Source organism: Ziziphus jujuba, chromosome 6, assembly GCF_031755915.1.
Source record: "Ziziphus jujuba cultivar Dongzao chromosome 6, ASM3175591v1".
NCBI classification, from domain to species: domain Eukaryota; kingdom Viridiplantae; phylum Streptophyta; class Magnoliopsida; order Rosales; family Rhamnaceae; genus Ziziphus; species Ziziphus jujuba.
In genome coordinates, this window is record NC_083384.1 from 30,244,001 (window position 1) to 30,263,102 (window position 19,102).

At 32.9% G+C, this 19,102-nt stretch overlaps 1 pseudogene; it reads right to left on the bottom strand.

Moving 5' to 3' along the window:
• Positions 1-1,498: 1,498 nt before the first annotated feature.
• Positions 1,499-12,668, bottom strand: LOC125420855 (TMV resistance protein N-like; annotated as a pseudogene).
• Between the last annotated feature and the right edge of the window lie 6,434 nt (positions 12,669-19,102).

Below are 19,102 nucleotides of genomic sequence, written 5' to 3' on the forward strand. Positions count from 1 at the left end.
CCAAAAGTCCCATAACGTGTGTTGAATGCAAAAACATGCAAAATAGGGATTCTAAAATTATGCTAAGGAGAGAAAATCCCAAAATTTCCTAAACGTGTCTCAAATTTTGCAAAAAAATATGATGAATGTTCACCCTCGGTAAATACCGACGAAACCGTCGGTAATATTTCCAGAGGATATGTGGTTGGTTACCGACGGTTTCCTCGGGAATTACCGAGGGGGTACAGTCATCCATTTTTTTTGTAAAATTTGAGACACGTTTATGAAATTTTGGGATTTTCTCTCCTTAGCATAATTTTAGAATCCTTATTTTGCATGTTTTTGCATTCAACACACGTTATGGGACTTGTGGGGCCCAAAAAACATATAAAATGTGATGTACTGTACACCCTCGGTAATTACTGACGAAACCGTCGGTACTTTTTCCAGAGGGTATGTGTTGGTTACCGACGATTTCCTCGGGAATTACCGAGGGAATACAGTCATCCAATTTTTTTGCAAAATTTGAGAACTTTTTAAGCAATTTTGGGATTTTCCCTCCTTAGGATAATTTTAGAATCCATATTTTTCATTTTTTTGCATTCAACACACGTTATGGGACTTGTGGGGCACATAAAAATTGGTAAAATGTGATTGACTGTACACCCTCAGTAATTACCGATGAAACCGTCGGTAATTTTTCCAGAGGGTATGTGTTGGTTACCGACGATTTCCTCGGGAATTAACGAGGGTGAATAGTCATCCAAATTTTTTGCAAAATTTGATACACTTTTATGAAATTTTAGGATTTTCTCTACTTAGCATAATTTTAGAATCCCTATTTGCCATGTTTTTGCATTCAACACACGTTATGGGACTTGTGGGGCCCAAAAAATTGGTAAAATGTTATGGACTATACACCCTCAGGAATTACCGACGAAACCGTCGGTAATTTTTCTAGAGGGTATTTGTTGGTTACCGACGATTTCCTCGGGAATTACCGAGGGTGAACAGTCATCCAATTTTTTTAGAAAATTTGTGAACTTTTTAAGCAATTTTGGGATTTTCTCTCCTTAGTATAATTTTAGAATCCATATTTTTCATTGTTTTGCATTCAACACACCTTAGGGGACTTGTGGGGCCCAAAAAATTGGTAAAATGTGATTGTCATAGGGTTTCGGTAATTACCGACGAAACCTTCAGTAATTATTGAATCAAAAACAAATTGAACGTTTTCATTTTTTAATGCCGTTTGATCACTTACTTTGCTAGAATTTATCATTAATAATGCTACATTTAGCATGTTATTGGTTGGAACACACATGATTGAAGTTGCCGGATAGAATTGTTGTGAGTCTTTTACGACGGTGTACAAATGTCAATTACCGATGATGCATTGGTCATTACCATTGGGCAGTAATATCATCCATGCAATAGTAAGAAACATACAAACAACTGAACCAAAAATTGAAGACGGAATGATATGTTATCAAAACAATACGATAGATGAATTTGACAATAAAAGAACACATAAAGCCAACGTCTATTACGCCAAAACACACATTACGCGGTTGACCAACTAATTGCATTCCTGACTACATTTCATACACACGCATACCACATAACATGGCCTCATTGTCTGAATATAGCATCATACAATTGATGGGCATTCGTTTCAGTGGTGCTGTTGGTTGTTAGTGCTATCAAGAGGTACGGCGGCGGAGCATGATCGGCTGCTGTGACCAACCTGTTTACACCTCCCGCATCTATATTGAAGATGCTCCTCTCCTTGAGATTGAATCCTCTTCTTTCTTGGTCTTCCTGACTATTTGCCAAGCTTAGGTGGAAGTACAAGCTGGTTTATGACATCATCTCGAGCATACCACTGACATTTATCTCCAAGTGGATATATGGTTTTTGAATATGCGTCGCAGAGTGAGTCAACTTAGTAATGCACCAAGCAAAGGATATATGGAGAAATATGTCGATGCTTACATGTTTCAATTGCATGGACACAAGGAAATCCATCAATGTCTAATTCCTTGCATGAGCATGTCTTATTTTCTAAGTTGACTACTCCAACGAACATGACATAGCCAACAATTTGAAACTTGTATAAGTTCAATGGAATAACACATAAGCCTCTGCCATTATTTGAGCTCTCTTGCATGATATTTTCCAACCAATTAGTAACAAGAGTTTGCATTACAGCTGCGTTATTTCGACGTTCATACCCCTTGTTGATTAATTCTTCAATCATGTCTTCAAACAAAACAGCTCAAAAACATTACAAACTCTAGTATTGCCCTTCCTCCTCATGATAATTATAGTAGACCATGCCTCCTAACGCAAGGAAAAAAAACTGCTAAATTATAACAAAACCAATATAATATCAACCAATATAATATTAAACACAGTAATCACATAATAAAAGCATTAAAAGTTAACTAAAGACTATAACTGTGGCTATTTAGATATCATAAAACATCAACAGCAAGTAGATTTCTCATATAAAACATTTAATATGTCCCCAAGAAGATAATAATCAACAAAGAAAATGGAGAACAATATTTGTGAAGTATCTCTTTGACACAAGAATAATTTACTTGAATAAAAGATATTAAAGTAATAATAATAATATAAATAAAAATAGAAAGAAAAATGCATGCTGATACAAAAAAATAAAGGAAAAACAAAGTGCATTTACATTGGATATTAAGTGTTATGAAGCGGTACGAATGCAAATACTTTAAATCGAAAAACTCATTCATAGAACTCAAAGAAAGGCACTGAAAACAATATCACTAAACAATTCACTTCATAAACCATGATTAATGCTGCAGAATAACACTACCCCAGGAAAACTTAACTCGTAGAGCCCAAATCCAACTAAAGCTACCAAAGGAACAGCTGAAAGTGGACTCAAAAACTTGAAGAATAGATATAGAAAATCTAATTAACAACAGCTTCAGAATTCCAATTGTTTGGAGGACAAAACTATTTTGGAGAAAACATTAAAAGGCATCAGTGCAAACACTCAACAGCCTTAACAAATATTTGACAATAGTTTTTGTAGTCGAGTTCTATTACTTCACTTTCCTATCCATTTTCTTCAATCTATATTCCTAGCCAAACCACTGAAAACCATTCTGAATAGGATCATTACAAAATTGTTCAAGATGGTGATAAACAGGATTGGCACACGTCCTATGTATGCACAATCATACAAAGAAACCAAAAGATATTACGTGTTACTGTTTGCATTTAGATGGAAATTTCAATTTTTAAATAAAGAGAAGCACTAAAACAAAAGTTAACATCACACTGATAGAACATATTCTCTAAATGAATCAAAGAAACCAAGTTGGCCAGGAAGAGTTTCCAATAACCTACTAAACGGGTGGCTAATATTGATTTAGATTTCCCATTTTCAAAAGAAAAAGTCAAAGAGTAATTTTAAATTCTCCAAGATTCTTCATATGCTATCACCATTAATGCAAGTACCTTAAACATTTTTTAGCACAAGAAGAATTAAGTGTATCATGCAATCAGATTAATCCAATCAAACAACCAATACCAACCAGGAAGACCAGATTGTTTATACCTTTATGTACCTTCCAAATTTAGTTCCTTGATCTTTTCTAATAGTGGAACAACAGGCTCTATGACAATATAGATAGCAACCTTTGTCGTATTACCACAAAAAGTTTTAGTCTCCATACTATAAAGGAATGATAAAATATTTGGTTGTTTGACCTGAAAAGAACAAATGTGACCTTTTTATACTAGTAGGTATCGCCGAAAAATTCCTTTACAGAAGGCTAGTAACAGAAGGATAAAGTAGCTAGACAGGGAAACAAAACATGTATTAAAGCTTTAGAAAAATAGACATACTATCAAACAAAATCTATGGACTCTGAAAAAACAACCATGTTGAGTTAATGCTTGATAAAATCAAAAATTTAAACATTTTTTTACAAAAATATTACACTTAAATTTTATCAGATTATTGGATTTCAAATTTCAGGGATGTGAGAATCTTTCATATCAGTTCCCTCTTTGATTTTGATAGGTGAATGTGACAAGAAAATCCACAATGCATCAATCCGCTAATATCTAAATTCAAAAAAGTAGCAACCAAAATATTGAAAATTGCAAATAGAAGAATATTTAAACCGATCCAAGAAACCAAAGAGAATAAGAACTTTCTCAAGAAAAATACTAACCACATCAAAGAGTAAAACAGATGAGAACTTGTAGTTCTGAGGCGCTTTACACCATTACGACCAGCGGCTAAATGTCCATCTTGGGCATTACTTCCAGAAAGAGAAAATATACATATAACAGATCCATCATCCTAAAATACCAATTAAAAGTATATCAACATATCATGTATTTATATATGATAAAATTTTCTTAGATTAGAGGAACTGGAGATTGAAATTCGTAATTGACGCATAGGAAATAGCCAATAATAAGATCTTAGGAAGATCTGAGCATATAGACACATCCAAGACTTTAACAGAATAGGTTATGGAATAGCTTCACTACTAAAATTTTCTCTTCATTTGTATGAGCAAAAGCATTATATAATTTCTACCACACACACGCAACCCAATAAAACATATCAACAAACAGTTAAAATGCATATGATTTTGGCCCCAAATAATAAAACCCAAAAATTATAGCATTCTAAAAACAAGTTCAGTAATTAATAATTACTATATCCCATGTATAAGATCCATTAACTTAATATTTTCAATTGTAATAATTAACAAAATTTCCAGAACAGCTAATAAAAACAAAAGTAAAAGCAGACCCAAAAAACTGAACGGAACAAAAAGTAAAAGAAGATTTAAGGGGGCTGAATGATCATCGTCACCTGATGAGGTTATTGTTTTAGTTGTCTCAGTGAGTGAGTGAGAAGCAGAGGAATGGGAAGAGTGGTGAGAAGAAGAAGAAGCAGAAGAAGAAGAGGAAGGAGGAGTTTGTTGTAGACCAGCTCGTCGACTCTGAGGTTAAGACCGAGAAGGGCATGACAGAGCTGATTGCTGAGCCTTGGATGCTTCCTCCACTAGCTCCTCCTCCTGAAGAACTCCAATTGTCCCAAAACGCTTCGCCATTCTCTCTCACTTTCTCTTCCTCTTCTTCTTCGTGCTCCGTTTAGGGGAAAAATGGCGTAACCTTACATCTTCATTCTTCCTTTTCACATTTGCAAAGGGTAATATGGGGATATTTGAAAATAGAAGGGTAAAACAAAAAAGGTTGGAAACGGGTGGGTAGTTTTCATTAGAGCCTTTAAAACAAGGGTATTGGGCCAAATTCCCCTATCTAGAGTGTCATTTCAAGATTTGAATCCAACTGTCACGCAGAAATCCGTTATGAAAGTTCTTAGATATTGGTGACTGCAGAAAGGAGCACTGCTTCCAAGCCCCAATAAATAAATAAATAAATAAATAAATAACTAAAGACACAAGAGGGACAGAGAACTTTTCAAAGGTACCACATCATTCATTTGAAGCATAGTGTCAAAGCATTTCCACAATTGACACGCAGGTTCTTCATAACCTGAAACCAAAAGAGAAGCCATATTAAGAATAAGCAAAGTTCCCCCACATATATATATATATATATACACACACACATGAAAAAGTCCATAAAACAATTTTTGAAACAAATAAGTTGTGTTCCTTTTTTTTTAAGTATAACACTTCAAACAAAAGAAAATTAACTTTTACCTTTAATTTGCAAGCAGCCACAGGATGAGGATGGCTTATTTTCAAATTAATCCTAGGATATAATCTGTCTGTCCCTTTTTTCTTCCTCATACATCAACAAAAAACTCACTTGCACTGGTTACATAATTATTAGCAAAAAATGTCCCCTAGTTGTAGCAGCAAGTTGCTCTGTTTTCTAGCTCATCAGAATCCAATTGCTCTGCATTATACATGCAACAACCAAATTTTACACGTTTATTTGTAAGCAGTCACATAATCTTGAATTTCTTTGAATTAATTGCAGGATGCGATTCATCATCATCATCTTCCTCATGAGAGCAAACAACTTCACTTCCACTTGCTTCACAGTATTCATCAAAGTGTCTCTTCTTCTTACTTTTAATTTCTGCATCAATTGTTCTATATCTTCCTTGTTTACCAACCAAATCCCACACTTCTTTATCTCAAAAAAATCGTTTCCCAAGACTCAAGAGACAACCAATTTTTTTTAATCATATGATATGGCTTTAATTATAAATTATTAGTCTCAATTATTTATTCCTTTTAAGTATTATCTTCTTGTCTCTCCTCTTTTTATTATATAGAAAAGCACTTGGAGAGTTCATACATCATTGTAATTACTTAACCTCAAGAATTTGGTCATTACCGAAAAAAGAGAGAAGGAAAAAAATAAAAAAACAAAACTAGGATTTGGTGAAGACTGCCCAATTTATATGTTGTACAGACAATGACAGAAGCATATAAATTAACTACAACAGAAGCTTTGCTGGTGCCCAGTAAGCGAACAAGTACTAAATCAGGTTATACATAAAAACATAATCAGAATTCTGAAAAGAAAGAAGTAAAAATTTGCATTGCTGCTTATTCGGTATTAATAGTAACAAAATTATTGAAACAGATTAAGTTATATCCAAGGAACTGCATCTCTGCTTCGCTGCCAGTTCAATATGAAGTAGAATCCTTACACTTTTAATTTGACACATAACCATAACTTGACAATGAACCTATAAAACTTGCTTACTAAATGTTACAGTTTGTTTCCATCAATAAGAAAAATAATACAATTCGTATTGAGCAGTTTCACGATAATCTTAACAAGACCAGTCAAAATGAAATGAGTCACTATAGATAGAAACTCACACCATATTTTATCAAGAAAAAACAAAGGCACCCAATTGTTCAGCTTGATGTTACAATGCTGTCCATGTATTAACTTAATGGTAGTACTGCTCATGTAGAAAGATATTTGATGTAACTCTGTAGAGAAAATAATTAGTTGAAGGGACAAATTAGAAGAGAAAAGAGCTCCTAGCTAACCCATATATCATGCTTGGTTGTTTAACTTCTTGGTAGTAATCAAGCTAATATTTCAAATGCATGCATACTGAATGCAATTGATCATAAAATCGATATATTTTGGCAAAATGACATCATCTAATTCAAAACCAAATCTATGCTGACTCAGAAATCTACTATTTAGCTCGTAATGGAAAGAGTATTTGTTATGACAAAGTACAATTCAAAAACACAAAAATGTCCAACCATTCATAAACACGTTTTATCAAACACTTTTGCAGAGAATAATAACAAAGCAAGAAATTAAATCAAATAGATAAATATTATATTCAGAAAGTTAAGAATGTTCGACAAGATGTAAAGATGTACTTACCCATAAAATGCATCAAAAACAACTCAGGCTCATAATTCTTATGCAATACATTCTTATTTTATTTGATTTCCTCTGCAAATATATGTAAAATGGTTCATAGTTATTAAAGAAATTCATATTGATATTATAAAATTAAGTAATGCAATGCCAAAATAAGAAGAAAAACAAGAGGAAGATAGAACTTCTCCAACTTACCATACCATTCATTTATTTGAAGCTACGTGCCATGGTGTCTACATAGCTCACACACATTTTCTTCGAAGCCTGAAACTAAAAAAGACATGCCAAATGGTGATAAACGAAGTTCACCAATATGTACATGAAAAGTCCATCAAAATACTTTTCATAGCAAATATTTTTATTTTCCCTTTGTGTGTATCATTTCAAACAAAAGACAAAATTTTCCTTAAGAGATTACCTTACAATTTGTAAATTTATTAGTTTATATCTTAATACAATTAAAATACTACACAATGCATGTTGTAAACAGTATATTAACTCATACACATTAATTTGCCAAAAAAATAAAATAAAATGGATATACCTTAGGATACACAGAATATGCTTTTGATTTTCTTGTTCCATATATATCAGAGCTAACAATGATTTCATAATTAGTAGCAGAGCATTTCTTGAAGTTGTAGCACAAGTTGTTCTGTTTTTTAGGTTCCTCAACGTCCAATTGCTCTGCATCTTCTAAACAGTCATATAACTTTTAGTTTCTTAGAATGTGATTCATGATCAGAGTCTTCTTCCTCAAGAGAGTCAACAGCATCCCTTCCACTTGATTCACAACATTCATTGAAGTGTCTCTTATTCTTTCTTTCAGTTTCTGCATTACATCTCTCCATGTCTTGTTTGTACACAAACCGAACCCCAAACTTCTTAATCTCACCATACCCATGTCTTGTTTGATCACTTCCAATGTCTAAAATTTGTTCACTATCATAATAACAAGGACAGACATGGAAAGAGGTCTCAGTGCTACAAGTAGATGGCCAATTTAGTCCATCCATTTCTTTGCTAAGTATATTCCATTTAGAATATTGCAAAAACCGTTTTTCTACGTACCATATGAGCACGTGATCTGATCTAACATTGTTTTCCGATACCCACCAAGAATAATCATGATATTTGTAAAGATGACCATCATCGATAGTTTTGAGATTTAGTTCACAGTGAATATCGAAGTCTATCTCAGGGTCAATTATATTCCGACGAAGAACAATGCAGAAAGCCAAAGCCAAGAAGTCATCATTATTCCAATATGGCGGAAGCATAATATTATTGATTGAAGTCCCACAAGTTTCATAGCTGAACCACTTTGGAATTTCATATCCCGGATAGCGTAAAACTGGAACATTAATGTTATCGTTGCCCTGTTTCATGAACGTGGGAAATTAATAAACTAGCTTAAAAATCATAAAGCATCTCAGCAAACGAAGAGAAATAGATATACATACAGCTTTTACAAATTTTAGACGAGACAGAATTTGAATTACTGCACTATTATCGAGCATGGTGTTGCATGTGTTCTGTTCCAATTTCTCACATCCATAAAAGTCAAAAGTTTGAACAGAATCACCCCTATTTCCAGTGATATCAATATCCAGATCGTCTAATAGTGGAGCCCTCCATTTTAAAATTTTCTCCAGTGACGTGCAGCCTCTTGCATACAAATCCAAACATAGTGATGGCAGCTCTGGTAAAGATTTCAATTTCTCACAATAATCCAGAGACAAGTAGAGCAAAAACGGTGGAAGGGAAGGCAATTTTAGAAATTTTGAACAGTGGTTGAGCCTTATCGTTTCAAGGTTCGTTAATTTAGATAGACGGTTGGGGAGAAACTCAAGGTCTTTGCATCCATGCATAGATAATTCTTTGAGGAATACTAGATTTTCAATTGACTCTGGCAACTCTTTAATCCCCGACTGATCTAAATTAAGAGATGTCAAGTGTTCCATAGGCTCTGAGATTTCTGGAAACATTTTCAGTTTCTCACAACCAGACATATTCAGTGATTCAACAGATTTCAAATGACAAATGCTTGATGGAAGACTTTTAAGACTTTTACAATAACTCAAATCTAATCGCACAAGACCCGAAAGATGCCCAATTGATGGGGGCACTGTCTCTATAGGTGTCTCACTTAAAAGTAAGCATCTTAAATTGGGTGCAAACTTTTGAGAAATGTGACCCTGAGATGAGCAGAGACATCAATTGCCCGTAAAACTTTGGATGCAACTTCTGAGAGATGTGAAATTAATTAAAAGATTCTTAATGCCTCCTAACCTTGCAACATCCAAGTACCCCTCTGTTCTTTTTGATATCTCTTCAAAATCTCTGAGTTTGGAGCAGCCACTCAAATCTAGATATGTAAGCTTGTCAAGATTTTGAAGAGATGAAAGAACCTAAACCAAACTTTTACACCCTTTAAGATTTATACTTTCCAGATTCGGAGCCAGAGACAGATTTGGTATTTGAGTAAGGAACTTGGAATAGCTAAGATCGATCCTCCTTAATGTTGGAAGCGACTGTAATAGGAGGAGAAAAAAAAAAGGATTAGAGTTAATTAGAATGCAAGTTAATATCTAATTACAGTAGACATATAAAGCATACCTTAACTTCATGATGATTCCAAAGTTTTTGAACATGGCTGCCACGTAGTATCAGCTCAACAAGATTTTCAGGAGAAAACTTTGATGGCAAAGATTTTAAAGGGTATAAATCCCACCGAAGATATGTTAGCTTATCAGAAAGATAAGAACCAAGACCTCGGGGAATGTACAGTTTGAACTTGTTCTCATCAATATTGTCACAATAAATTTTGAGAATTCGTAGATTATACATCTCTGAGAAGGCTGCATGGCACAATGTTACATCTTTACTAATTTCGACCATGTTAAATGAGATGCCTTCAACTGCTGCAGTTCCCTGATGATCATATGAACACTAACATAGATAAGGATAATTAAGGATATCTATTAAGAAATCTTATATACACTTCATAATTTTGTTTCTTGGAAATGATTTTGTATTTATTATTTCTTTTGTAAGAAGTTATCTGTCATTTAAAAAAGAAAGAAAAAATCAATAATGCGTTTGCACTTACCGTATTTCTTTCGAAAACATGGCAAACATCTCTGGCATCCCACAATCTGCTACGATTACCAGGTTCTCTATGTTCATCAAGAACAATTGTCCGGCCCACTTGCCGCAACAAATCATGCATCCATAACTTGTTGTCTTTACGACTTTCAATTAAAGACTTTTCAATAAGAACAGTTAATCCTATTTTCACAAAAGAATGACCCGCATCTAACATGTTTTCTGCATCATCTCTAGTAAAAGACTGATTAATTAGACATGCAATGTCAAGAAATAGATTTTTGACTTCTTTATCATCTAGTCCCTCACAACTGATTCTCAGAACATCTAAAATGTCCTTGTTGGGAGTGGTTTCAGTTTCTTTAATGCACGTTCCCATTCATCTGTGCTTTTGGAGTGAAGGAAAGAACCTAAGACTTTAAGAGCTAATGGATTTCCATCAGCATAGCTTGTCGCACGGTTTAGCAGCAGTTCATAATCTTTTGAAGGGGAACTTTTTCCAAAAGCATGCAAATTGAACAGCTCTAAAGATTCAGTCTCATTTAACCCTTCAAGCTTGTAAATATCATCAGCTTCTTTTTTAATCAGTACTTGCACGTTTCTAGTTGTGACAATGATTCTACTTCCAGGTGCAAAGTGATCATATCCTTCTACTAAGGCTTCTAAGTAGATTGAACTATCCACATCATCTAGAACAATGAGCACCTTTTTGCGGCTGAGTTTGTCATGAATAAAAGGTGATGCTACAAATGGGGTATCCATCCTCAAAATAGATTCATCACTTAATAACTCAGACAAAAGTTTTTTTCTCAAATAATTTGGTCCACGCCTTAAATATTCTTCCCTAACATTCCAAAGAAAGCAGTAACTTTCAAATTGAAAATACGACAATCTTTGAAAAACAGCACTAGCAAGGGTTGTCTTGCCAATACCTCCCATGCCCCAAATACCTATAATGCGAACATCTTTTATGCCAATGCATAATTTTGATTCAATTTCCTTGATCTTTTTTTCAATTCCAATGAGATGTCCATTGATATGCATATTTAATGAAAGATATTTTGGCAATTTCTTTGAAATATCTTTAACAATTTTTTGAACTAATTTGTTCTCAAGCCTACAAAAATGATCGAAAGAGATATATAATTGTTAGAAAAATAAAACTTGACATAAATTCATATAGATATAAAGTGTCTTATGTGAAAAAAGAAATGTAGCAACTTTAGTAATATATTTATTAATTTATTTGAAATAAGCAATTTAGCTATTTTCATTGTGGTTCTGACCAATTTGAAATGAGAACAGAGTTTTTTTATTGACTACGTTTCATTATTATTAGATTATTTTAATATCTTTTATCACCTTAAAATGGATTTTATCAATTTTCTATCATTCATTTAAGGAGATGTAGTTAATGATTGTAGAATAGAAAGTTACCTGAAATCCTTCGAATCCAACCCGCATAGATTAGAGGCTTCTGTCAAAGCAAACCTCCACAGGTGCACCTTCTCCATTCTATCTTTGAAACATTCTTCAAGTTCGGCAAATGAAGCTCCATAGCTTCCCTTCTGTTTTCGTACAACCGATGGATCTACGCCGTAGAAGATTGGCATAACAATCTGCCCTCTTGTTTTCTTGCATTCAAGTATATGCACAAGTTCATGCAAACACCATGTGGATGACGCATAGTTTTCCGAGAAAATGATCACCGAAATCTTGGATTCTTCGATGGCTTTGCTAAGTGTTGGTGAAATTTCATCCCCTCTCTCAAGCTCGTGATCCATGAAAGTTAATATTTGCTCTGCGGATAAAGCTGCATAAAGATAGCTAGTGAAAGTATGACGCGTGTCCTCACCTCTGAAACTGAGAAACACATCGTACTTTTCTTCAAGAGAAAGAGAAGAAGAAGCCATGCTCTTGCTATAACCAGCAGCAAATCCACAAGTAGAAGGAAAATGTTAATGGTAAAATCAAAGTTTTCTCAGCCAGATTTTATGTATATTAGGATGCACTCAGAGATGACAGATCGAAAACTCTCCTCTTCCGGGAAGATGCGCAGAGATAATTAATTAAAGTTATCAGAAAATAGTTACGCTACTTCACTATAGACTAGATCGGAGAACAATATAATTGAGGTTAGCTTTATCAAGGAAGACCCACTTTTGTACTACATATTGACTGGTCATTCGGTTCTGATTATAATAAAATGAAAGGTGGAGCCCACGGCAGATCAGACATGTTTCCAAAATTTATTTATTCGCTTAAGGTTATATAAACATGGAATATCCTTGTGATTTGTTGGTTTAAAATTAAAGCACAATACAAACAATAAAATAAATTACATAACCAGACAAAGAATAGTTAATTTGAATAAAAATCTGAGGTTGTTAACATGTTTAATTTTTATACATTTTTTTAAATTGTATATAATTTATTTATTTTAATTATTTATTAAAATTAGTTAATGATAAAATATGTTAATTAATTACCAAATATGAAGGAAGGAAAAAAAAATTAAAAACTAACACAAGTTAAAATTGTTTTTGATTTTGTATTTATATATATATTTTTTTCTTACGTTTACAACTAATAAAAATATCTAACTTTCGTAACCAATACCAATACTGATAATAATAATAATAATCATAATAAAGTAAACAAACTATATACACTTTAAAAAAATAAACACATCAATAAATAACACGCTGTCAGTGCCAATTGTTTAATATATAATTAATAATTTTCAAGTTGGCTTGTTCTGCAGCACTCATCAAATAACTCAATCATAATTCTGAAGGCTCAAACTATAATTTATTATTTTTTAAGAAATAATAATATAATTTAATATTTAACACAAAAAAGTTGTTAATTTTATTTTACAATAGAATACCAAATCTTTTTTTTTTTAAGGAAAAAATACCAGAAGTTCCTATGAATATTAACTAAATTAAATATTTAGCTATAATTGTTTTTTTGGAAACTAATATTGAGTAATAAATATGTAAATATGAATAATTATCACTGATCACTTCTTGAAAGTTATCACTAATAACTTAATAAATAATTACAATATTATCTAATAATTAAATTAATTAAGTCTATAATTTAAATAGTATCTTTTATCCAAAAAAAAAAAAAGATAATGTCTTGTATTTAACTAAAAGTGTTTATAATATAAAAAGAATATAATGTCTATAGATAAGTTAATTCTTTATTTAGGGGGGTCAAATATATATTTAAGTGATTTTTTTCTTAATATCTAAAAAATAGTATATCTATTTAAAAAAAAAAAAAAAGCTTAAAATACATTCTCTATTTTATTTTATTTATAATTTTTCTAAATCCATTATTTATCAGCTGTGTGCATGGTAGCTGGATCGGAAAATTGACCAAATTTTCTGTGTTTTTCCACACGTTTCGAACTTTTTGCAAAAGATTCTCTTCCTTTTTCCCCTTTACCCTTACTCACGGTCAGGTTTCCCACTGTCTTTAATTTATTTGTTGAATTCTTTTCCCGCTGAAAGCTCTTCCACAAATTTGGAATAAGTATATGAAAGTCTTTGATGTTAAAATCTTTTTGCGAGCTGGCTGTTGAGAATTGATATTGTTCATTTTTTATTTTTTATTTTTTATTCTTTTTACAAATAATATCGTGTCGGAATAAAGTCCAAAATACTCGAGTTTTGAAAGAAAACCTGAAATACACGGCTTAAGCTAAGATTATCTAAATTTATATACATTGAATATGGTCAATTAGATCTTTGTTTTTTAAGGGAGCATGAGAGAGGCAGAGTATTTTGTAACTAGTAGAAAGGAAGTTGATGATACTAATTGAATAAGCTTTATTGAAACTTAATTCAATACTAAATCAACTCATAGCAGCAATAAAGAAAGAACACAACTTTTACGAGGTTCAGTATAGAAATGACCTACATCCTTGGTGAACTCCATCCAAGAAGTTCTTGCACTATGAACAAAGATCAAATACACCATTGTAGCAATTTCTCTTGGTTTTACAGATTCTCTACACCTAGAAACCAAACCAGAAACCCCTTTACAACCTCTCTCTTTCTCACAAATCACTCACCCAGAATGATCCTAAATAATACCAAGAGAAAGAGAAAAACAATGAGAAAGAAAATACAAGGAGAAAAGTGAAAAAACAAAAAGAACAAAGGCTTTTATCGAGAACTAACAACTTGTGTTTCTAGCTACTCTGTTTCTGCAGTTATGCCACTTTTATATGCCTCCAAAAAAAGAGAACTAACTTTGCTAACTCATCCTAACCAATTCTTTAAGTGTAACGGCACCGTTATCATAACTGAAGCATATATGTATATATATATATATATATATAATACCTGTGGACTTTGACCACATCTCTATTGAATCACAACCAGTATACTCCACCTTGATTCAAGTGAGAGGGAAAAATTGTGTGCAAGACTCCTTGGACTTCTCAGTTCACTGATTTAACCTATCAACCAAGTTCAACTCTTAGCAAACTTTTACAAGTTTCAAGTTTGCTAACTGGAAGGACTTTGGTTCCCATATCTGCTGGATTATATGTTGTTGCAACCTTCTCCAAGCCTATAACTCCTTCATTCACAACATCCCTTGTGAAATGGTACTTCACTTCAACATGCTTTGTTTGATCATGATAAACTGGATTTTTACACAAATGAATTGAACTTTGACTATCTAAATATATAGTAACTTCACCATCTAAAAGCTTCAATTCTTGCAGCAAACACTTTAACCATAAAGCCTCTTTCATAGCTTCTGCAGTAGCAATATATTCAGCTTTGGTTGATGATAATGCCACTCTTGACCGTAGCCTAGACTTCCAGCTGATACAGTTATTGCTAAGTGTAAATACATAAGAACTAGTTGACCTTCTTCTATCTCTATCACCTGCATAATCAGAGTCTACATATCCTTTGAGAACCACACCTTCTTTGCAGTGACTAAACATCAAGCCAACATCACAAGTTCCCTTAAGGTATTTTAGAAGCCATTGAAGAGCCTCCCAATGTTTTCTTCTAGGATTTACCATATATCTACTAAGAACACTGATTGCATGAGCTAGGTCATGCCTTGTACAGATCATCATATATATGATAGACCCTATTGCACTTGCATAAAGCACATTATTCATGTCAGGATCCGTCCAAGATCCCTCATCGGAACCCTAGACAAGCCCTGATCCCAGGAAAACCCTATCGACCCCTCCAATGGAAAATCCGGTAGAAACTTCCCTAAGGGTTGGACTTATCACAAATCCCCCATACTTAAAACACACTTCTACATACACCACCTTATTCCTCCCTTCTTACTACAATTCAATTCCACCAATTTGTAGCATTTCAATAATCAACAAGGAACCAATGCATAATTAAATAAATAATTGTTCAAATAGTATACAGAGCATTATCAAATACAATTGACTATGAAGTTTAATACAATAAAAGAATAAAAGAAATAATATAAGATAGAAAGCAAAGGAAGGACAAGCCTCTTGGACTTTCGGCAACAAACCAAGATGTCGAGCTCGCCCCCGGACAATCAACGTTGACTTACCTGGGCCTAGGGGAACGGAATTTAAAAACGTGAGATGGTAATTATCTCAGTGAGTGACCCAATCTACTAATCAGAGAAACAAATAATAATCGTATAGCAATAATATAAACTTGATTAATTAATAATAAATAAGTAATTAATTACTAAGTGTTTGAAAATAATATTTTCTCTCAAAACCCTTACTTTTCACTCAATTTGAAATATTTCCTTTTTAAAAACATTTCACAAAACCCGATATTTTATGCCCCAAGATTCAGAAAATAATTAGTCAAATAAATTTCAAATAAAATACAAGAATTTAAGGATCTAAAATTATAATGGAAATAAAATATCTTTAGATAAAATAAAATAAAATCATACATAAACTTGTATTCAAGAAATTTGGTATAAAAACAAAAATAAACCCAATATATAAATTTTAAAATTTATTAATTAAATCAATGAAATAATCAAAGAAACATTTCAAAACAATTTAAACATCTATTTAAAATAAATGATAAAAATATAATAGATATTATCTTAAATACCAAATCGATTTAAATGATAAAATCAAGGCAAATACCTTTTAAAACATTAATGAGAATAGGTAATAAAATCACGATAACATTTTCATAAAATTTATGTAAAACTTTTAAATTTAAATAAATAGTAAAAACATTATTAAATACATTTAATTTAAAATCATGTCATGAAAACAATTTGATGCATCAACTATATACCAGTGGCGCCAACGGTATCCAGCGTCCTAAGCATCGCCAGACAGAAGGTTAAAAAGAAAAACTGGCATACCGTCGCGTGACGTCCTACTGTACTGCTGCTAATAGGTGTCCCGGTCATGGAGGGACGACCTACCCTCATTTGATGGTAACCATAGGACAACCCCATAATTCAGCTGTACGCTACTCACACCCACCTGTGCACTAATCACATCCACTTGTGTGCTAATCATATCTATGTATACAGAATACCAGTACGTATATGGTGCATCTAAAAATCATAAAATTCATACATTTTCAAAATCTCGAAAATTTCATAAGTACCACCTGGTTTATTCCATCCAATTAAACCCGTAAATTTTTCACAATTCCTTTATAAATCATCGCCATAAATCCATCGCATAAATTCCATCAATTTCAAATCCATCAATGAAATTAACAATAATTTAAAATAAATATTCCTTCAATTCCTCAAAATTCAAAATATAATTAATCACATAATAAACATAACAATTATTAAAGGAAATTGAAATCACAATTTCTTTTAATTCCCAAATATATTTTTGGCACCCAAACATTTATTAAAATAACATAAATTGGCAATCTAATTTAGATGGAAATTCTCTTAATATTAATTACATAAAACATATTTTTCAAATATTTAATTATAAAATATTCCAACAACAAAATTCAATAATTATTAATTAAACCTCATATTCAAGAAAATTCTTAAAACCCAAAAAATATTTATAATACACAAATAACTTAATTTCCTTCAATTTTGGCATAAATTCCAATTATAATTTACTAAACAATTAACACATGAAATATTACATTTTCAAATAATCACTTATCACAAAATACATATAATTAAACATCCAAAACTAAATTTGAAGGTGGATCACTCACCTCGAGCATGCAATCCAACTAAGATCTTCTATAGTATCAATTTTACGACTCACATGTGCTCCTAGAATAATAATATTACACAGGATCAAATAAATTAATATTTTATTCGAATAAATAATACCCGGTACCTAGGGGTTTAACACAAACGGTGTCCAAGATTTGTAAATAAGGTATCAACAGAAAGCTAAGGGGATGAGGATCACATTACCGACCTCCATTGGACTCAACTAAACTGGAAGTAGCCGGAAAGTGAACGGAAGGTTTTGGTAGAACTTCCCCCTCTTCTATCTCACAAACGGCTCGAAATTTAGGCAAATGAAGGTTATTTTTGGAACTAGGGGGTTGAAATCTAGGGGGAAAGACCGGTCTCACGGCCAAGAACAGCCGAAAAATGGCCGACTGGAGAACTGCCGACCGCCGACTTTGGGGAGCTGATCCCGGCATGTCAGTCGGCCATTCGGCCAGAAACTTGGCCGCCGAAGTCGCCCAGCCATGGAATGTCACACTGGCCAGCTTGTGCCTCATTTCGATGGCTGGAGAAATTAGAAATGGGAAGACCCGAAAGAGAGAGGGAGAAGAAGAGAGAGAGGGAAGAGAGAGAGAAGGAGAGGGAGGGGGTGATGAATAGTGTTCCCTTTTCCCCTTTTTTCCTTCACGTGCCCGAAAGAAAAGAAAAAGAAAGAAAATAAATAAAGGAAAAAGAAAAAGAAAAAATAAAAGGAAAAGAAATTAATAAAATAATAATAAAATAATGATGTATTAGAAAACTTTGCAAATTCATAACTTTTAAACCATATATCCATTTCAGGCATGCCACTAGTCTATGAACTCATATAGATGAGTACTTTACAACCATGCATGAGTCAAAGCTCAACTTTGCACGAACAAAAAGTCAACTTCGGCACCCCTTGAACAATTCGGACCTCAACTTTTTTTGCTCATACCTTTCAAACTGTAGTTCTGTTTTTGACTTGCTACTAGTCTATAGACTTGGGTCGATGCAGACTTTGCAAAAAGTCAAATTTTTACCCTTCTCTGTCAACGACAATCAAACCCAATCAACCTCGATCAATGTGACAAAAATTTCTGATGTACTTCGGGACGGGATGTTACAATTCATGTCTTCCTTTTCTTCTTCGATTTTAGGACACAAACTGGCAGATAGCTTGAAGTGATTCTCAAGTTGTACAGTTGTTGAATTTGTAGCACTCATAGAAAACTTAGACAATATTTTTTGATTCAAGAAAAGATGATTCTTCAATCTGTCCTTTTCAATATTCATGCCTAAAATTTTCTTTGCTGGTCCAAGCTCCTTCACGTCAAATTTAGCCTTCAACTCATCCTTAATGACCTTGATATTCTCTATAATTTTTACCAGTTAATAACATGTCATCTACATATAA